Raw genomic sequence first — 7362 nt, forward strand, 5'->3', positions numbered from 1 at the left:
AGATGGCATTCTTTTTGTTTCTGGATCACTTTTCCGACAAACGATACGCACTTTACACTCAGTTTATCGAGCTAATGAAAATACATCAAACTAGCATATACTTTTGAATGTAGATAAGGTGGATATTATGACCTGCCACGTTATATATACTTTCGAATTTTGAAGTCACAGAAACCATTTCATGTTTCTCGAAAACGCTTGTTGATATGTAGTTTCTGACGGATCGCAACGGCATCCCGCTTACCATCTGAAAGAAAAGCGAATGTTAAATAATTAAAGTTCAGAAATGACCGAGTCTACGCCACGCGAGCTGGTTTACTTTCCCGGTCGTGCTGCAGTTTATCGGACGCATAGGGTCACTATAAGATTCCTAAATCCACCCCTACCTTCTTATCGAATTTCACTTGATGTATGAGAGTATAAGGTGGCCCTCAACCACAAATAATTTTCCCTTTGCTGCAACCTTTATTGTAGACAGTTTGAATACCACGAAATGTGAAATTTAGACACACATCGTGATAAGGCCTTACTTATCACATACGTTGAATGTGAATGTATTTGTTGACGTTTTACTGGTTATTTAAATGTGTCACATTGTTAAACGTAATTTTGACTTTTTGAATCCTTGTAAGACTACATTGAGATCTCTGTCTTTCTATTATATATACATATATTTAATTGTTATATTATAGTTGTACAACAACAACAAAACAACAACAATTATAATAATAATAATAATAATAATAATAATAATAGGTATCTGTAGCGGCAGTAGTAGGCCTACTAATATAATATTATTGCTGTTATTGTTTAATCTGTATGATTAGTACAACAAATATACTAAAACTGAAACTGAAACGGAGATTAATGATAGTGACAACATTGCCAATCTCGTCCTTTCAAAACAAACCGAGACAGTTACAAAAAATAACACGTTGAAATGAAACTCTCCAACAAAAACAGAAAAGGCTAGCTGTCAATATACGGAGAGCGTCTTACAGGGCAACACCCGCCCTTCCAATGGCGCACAGTAAGTTTACTATTATGCCCCCGATCTCTGCACCACGTGACTGTGGGAGTAAGGCTTTAAATTCACTTTCAGAAACCCGCTCAATTCAACCCCTATAAAAAATTCAACCATTTTATAGCACCATCTTATATAGCACTCTCAGGTCGTGTCTCCTTTTGGAGAACTCCTAAGAAGGACATGCATATTTAGGGAGAAAGGTGTTTGCAGACGTTAGGATACTTGCTAAAACGACCAGACTTAAACATCGGAGGTAAGGCCTGATATTTTTTTAATCATACGTAATAACTTCGGGCATTCGTTTAGTAACGTCTGTTGCCTGAATATGTTATTTTCAAGACATAGACATACCTTTATATGTGTATCTTATACATAGGTAACTTGAATAATTTCAAGTGCTATTTTAAATTGAGTTCCTGTTGGATTTAATCATTGCATTTATTATAAATGTATTTATCATTTCAGCAATTACTAGACTTATAAGGGTAAAGGATGAAGTAAAGCATGGTGCACAATTTTACAGGAGGCACGTATTCTTAAACGGCGATGATCTTTGAATAATCTATTTCGTAAAAATAACTCACTCGGCCAAGGTATGTCACTTGGCGCATTTCGTTTGAGTTTCATAATCTCTTTAGTCCAATTTTATGCACTGTAACCACAGCGGTGACTTAAATTTTGGGCCCTAATCCAAACCCTTGGAGTAATATCATCTCATAATTATATATATTTAGTGTTTTTACTGTGATTTATTGGATAATGAAAACTGGAATAATACTTCATATAAGTTATTTAGCTGAATTAAACAGCACTGTAACGATCTTCTGGGTTCTGGCCTTCTCAGTCCGACTACTTTACGCAGAAAGTAAGGAGTATCTGATGCCTTGTGAAAAGGGGAAGAAAACCAAATGTTTGAAACAAACGTCATCCCACTAGTTCAAAATCATGATGACTTCGCCAAAGCTTGGTGATTAAGCTGTCACTCCAACTATTTTGTTTCATCGATGTGAACAACAGAATATTTGTATAGTAACCTTGACAAAACATGTCAATCCAAATATGCTCCTGACCCAAAAGCATTTAATAAGCACAAAGTTCCAAGCGATGCTTAACGGTAAAATTTAACGACATAAGCCGATGATCGAATTTAGCCTACTTCTGTGACAGATCAGAGTTGAACTATTTTCAAATCAATATGAAACAGGCGATGTTTCGGTACTATCATTTGGTGAGAATGAACATTCAAGAAATGTGGATTGCATTAGAACCGAGTGTCCTGCCAGAGGAGTAAATTAAGTTACCATTTTCGCTAAAAAGGCCCGCGTTTTCATAGAGAATCACGAACTCAGTTGAAGAGTTGTGTGAAAACTCCTTAACATTGTCAGTGAAATATGGTTGTGGTTTTGGAGTAAGTGGGTTGTATGAAGCTGAAAGACCTATAAATCACCTGCAAAGTTGGCGAGGCTGAACGTGAAAGAACCTCTGAAGAAGATTCTCAGTTTTGACAGATAATGTTTTGCCGTTTGTTTATTTGCGTCGGTGTGGGTGTGGGTGTGACAGAGCGACAGTTTATCCCTGATAGCGATTGCAGGAATATCCTCATATAAGGCAACGACGCCGAGCCTGATTGACAAACACAAGTGGTACTGTACCACGTGGTACTGCTGAACGCGGTCCCTCTATCGGCGCGCTGAGACGTCAAACCATCATGAGATGTGCCATGTCAAATACACGTCCCTGGATGCTTCTTGTTTCGTTTTTCATTTCCAAATGTCCTTTTGGGGTCCGGCTTCATTGTTGGGTGCTGACTCACATGTTATTAGACGTGTCCAACCTGGCGTTGCAAGGGTGAAGTTTATCGTTCAGTGCACGGCATAATTCTGATGTACAGGAGATATAAGCAGTCTCGTTTTCAGGTGAAATGCGCCCTAAAACACAATTAATGATAACTACTTGAAGAAAAAAAGAATGAATAGAATAGGGGAAATTTAGCAATGCAGCTAATTAACACAAGGAATGGAGAGGGGAGAACTGTACAGGCTATGAAAAGCAATAGCCACAATTAATACGGCCTTTCACAAGAGATAAACATCCGCTGGTGCAGAACACATTTTGACATTGGTACAACTCTGCAACGTCAGCGCTGTTACGGGAGAAGGAGGGAGTGAGCGAAGAGGGCAAATAATTCACGCGGGTGTTTTAACAAATCAAAGGGTAGAGCAAAACTTTTTTTTTTTTCGTTCCAAGAAAACATTCACATCGCGTTCCCTAGATCACACCGTGCCGGGGACCAGAATATCTTTTAGACTCGCCCACTTTGCCATAGCACGAACTCGTGAGCTGAGGAGACTGTAGAAGTGCCGTTATTTCGATAAGAAGATGAACCATTTCATCAACGTGAGATGCTAAACAACACGTCTCGGCTGTCGCCGGAGCGCAGTTTGCTGCTGTCTGTTAGGCGCGGAGAGAAAGTCGGTCTTCGGTCTGAGATGGAGGATTCGTGCGTATATATTGAATGAGGTAGGCTTAAATATCATTGTGAGTTGTGTCCCTTTGAGGGCCTGGTATGATTTAACCGTTCTATCAACACGATACGAACTTAAAATGACACGCAAAACGTTCTCTATAGAGAAGTAAATACTTAACTGACGTTTTACCCATGTAAAATTGCTGCGACTTAACTATTGCCTTTCACCTGTTCCCACACAGTTAGCAATACCTTGTATTTGAATATGAGTTGTGTTTGTGAAAAACGAAGTATTGTATCTTACTGAAAATCTGACCAGATCTCATTCTGCATCAAGAAATTACGTTTGAGAACATACAGGACATGTGTCAACTCAATCTCGTTCGCGGCGGTTAGAAAATCTGACCCATCGAAGGCTACATCAACTACAGGCCTGTGTTAGAAAATACTGTGTGTTATCAAGAAAATATAATATTTATCGCATAATATTAACCTAATGTAACATTTCCACCGTTTCGATATTATCCATCATTTAAGTTCTAAGTGAAGTAAATGAAAATGGAAAGCTTTCTAAAGCCTATAAGGTTCAGACATTTCCATAGGCCGCATTTCACTTCCTCATACATGTCAACACAAATAGCAAGCGCATGGCATATTTTACTTAACGGCAAGCATAAATCTAGATTGCTGAAATTCTAATAGACATATGTCAACGCATAACACAAACAGGTCAAATGTAGAGATTCATTACTGCTGGGTTCTTTCGTAAGATGACGTTGATGTCTACTTATGATTTCTGTGTTTTGAATGATTCCCTTTAATATAGGCTAAATAAACAGAAAAAAAAATCTTTTTTTTTTTTTCAAAATTATAAACAAAACAATAGTAAGAGTAATAATAAGAAGAAATGTTGGCTACTATTTATGCGCCGTATTTCACATTCGGATTAGGTCATTATTACTATTATGGATTTCATCATCAACAGTGCTAATATAAGTTAACTAATTTCATAGCTTATAGATTTATTTTAATTCATGTATAAGTCTTTCGGGACGCAAAAGCTTCTGAAATGTGTGATTGAAAGGAATTTCATAATATATGAGAATAGCTTTATACTTTTTGTATAAATTAATATACTGTTTTAAAAGTAAATATAAATGACGTTACGTTATATTTACTTGGAAAACTCATTTCCATGTTAAGATTACTTAATTTTACAGCATTACATCTTATACTTAAACACAGAGCCGGAAGTGAAATGTTGATGGTGCAAAAGAGGTTTATCTGGTTTTCATACAACTAACAGAGAAGTGAAACCCGTTTGTTTAAACTGAGTCATTGTTTTATGTTGGAGCATAGTATATATGTATAACTGAGCTTCATTACCAACACGAAACTGATTTACATTACATTGATTCACAGGCTAAAATCCAGATAATAATCGCTGACTCCAACAACAAAACCTATGAGCGTGGACTGCGGATCCAAATACAGGAAAAGAATGCTATAAAATAAAAAGACTGATATTTCTAATTCCGAATGTGTGTATTTAACCCAACGATAAATTATACATGATAATTATCATTAAGAATGGCTCTTCTATCGTTATACTAAACGTTTTTATCGGTGTGCCATTAAACCCTTGCTCTCTAGGTCAAGATGGATGGTACACGACCTCCCCGTTTGATGCTCGGTGTATTAGCGCATTAAAATCAACATTCTTAAACAGATTAGGGACACAGAAGCTTGTTGCCGTACATATGTTGTATTTAATTACCGATCTAATTTGTTTTAATGTGCTTGTCAGGTGAAAGAATGTTCTCCTGATACTGCATTGATATGATCATTCGGATTTGGAAACCCAAACATACCTTGCTATTTATTTTAGTACCATAAACCAAATATAAATATAAATGTGTATTTTACGAATATAAAAGAAATACAGTTTGTACCACAAGTTTTTTTTTTTTTTTTGGCTGTGTTTCCACGTTCATTGATAGGCTAATTTCGGGAGAAGGCCACCGCGAAAACTGGGATAATTTTTATTATATCGTAATACTGAAAGGGGATGTTTCTGGTACTGGGCTATACTATGTACAATTATCAAGTACGCCCAAAAATATTCACTTTACCTCAAAAAATACAGAATTTTAATTTTTTTTTAATTTTGTTTGGTACTGGGGTCTCATAGCAATAACACAATACAAACATGGGAACATTCATCCCAAAATGACAGACATGATTTTAAAATAGTCACCACAGTAGTAATAACATTATTCAAATGTTTACAGCAATACAGATTTTTACTGGGGAGGGGCATACTGCCCTGAAATATAATGACCTGCCTGAAATACAATGACCCTGAAATGAACATTTAAGCCCTGTCGCCCAAAACGAAGATCATGGCATAGTGGCCTAGTCAACACGATGCCATTCGCTTAGTGCCCGCTTCACGGTGACAGCGGCCAGCACGGGACTGTGGGGCTCTGGAAACAACACTGCGACTGCAGGGTGCTCCACGGCCGTATCTGCTATGAATAGTTTAACGGATTATGTCTGGAGCGACACAGATGTAAACACAGCGCTTGCTCGCCGTGCTTAGCTAAACAGAGCAAGTGATGGAGTAAGTGGTACATTTTCAACAGTAAAAGTCCACGCTTGATTTCACGTGGCATTGCCGTGACAGCTCTTATCTTTATTAGATTTCGCAAATGTCTGTGCGAGTTTACTTAAGTCTCAATTATCTCCTTTTAATCTCAAGGGTATGTAGTCACATTGTTTATGCGCACGGTATACACATTTCTTTTCTTATAAACTTGAAATGGGTTCTATACAGTTTCAAACGGGGCTGCGGTGAACTCGGGTGCTCGGTGCTGCAGAAGTGACCCGGACTCATCTCCTCTTTCTTCCCGCGTGACCGTTTAGTGCGATGTTTGTGTCTGTGCAATGGAGAAGCATGGGAAAGCGGCTCAGGTCGACCCTTCGCCTGAGTCCGTATCCTTCAGCCCTGTGACATGAAACTGGGGTGCCACGCTGTTAGAGCCATAAATATTTAATTAAAATATCTGAATAAATGAGTGTCAGAGCAGGGTCTCAGGGGGTCTCAGCCTGCTCACTGTAAACATTTACTTTTCGGTTTACTGCCCGGAGTACGTTCCTGGACAAAAAGGAATACTCTCAGAATAGACATCTTAAATGAAACCCCATATGAGCAGAGCACTGTAAGACATAAGCCGCATATATGCGAATATCTTCCTGATGATGCTATTTGTTTGGCCTGTATTTCCTCTTGGCTGAGTACAAGGCAGAAAGCCAGTCATCTCACTATGCTCCCTTTCCGGCACATTCTCCCTGTTGACGCATGCATTTGTAGCTTGCGGTAGTGTCATCTTGCAGACACTGTTGTGTGTATACAAATAAAGAGTTTTGATCAGTTTTGAACAGTTTTGATCTTAAAAAAGCTGAAATTTTTAAGTGTGATGGTGAGCTATGAAAACAGTGATCCCTCCATTTTTATGTGCTTGCTGGCACAACCAAGGTTGGTTGCAGTTTAAGCAAATTCTGTTTGTCTGCTAACCTAACTGACTATTTTTTCAGATTAAGAAAACAATTAAGGTAATGTGAATGTGTGTACAAAAACAATGTTGACTGTGCCTGAATGCGAACAAACAAAACAAATCATTTTGTCATGTAAAGGCATGTGGTGGGGTCCAACTTCTTATGTTGTGCATGGGACTTTATATCATCCTGTGCAAAGTGGGACACACACACTGCTGTCACAGCCAATGTCCAATGGCACTAGTACAACTACAAATGTACAAACGAATGAAGCCAAATAGCTGGCCTTTTTAGCTCGACACATGCACAC

The sequence above is a fragment of the Megalops cyprinoides genome, chromosome 3, assembly GCF_013368585.1.
Source record: "Megalops cyprinoides isolate fMegCyp1 chromosome 3, fMegCyp1.pri, whole genome shotgun sequence".
Lineage (NCBI taxonomy): Eukaryota > Metazoa > Chordata > Actinopteri > Elopiformes > Megalopidae > Megalops > Megalops cyprinoides.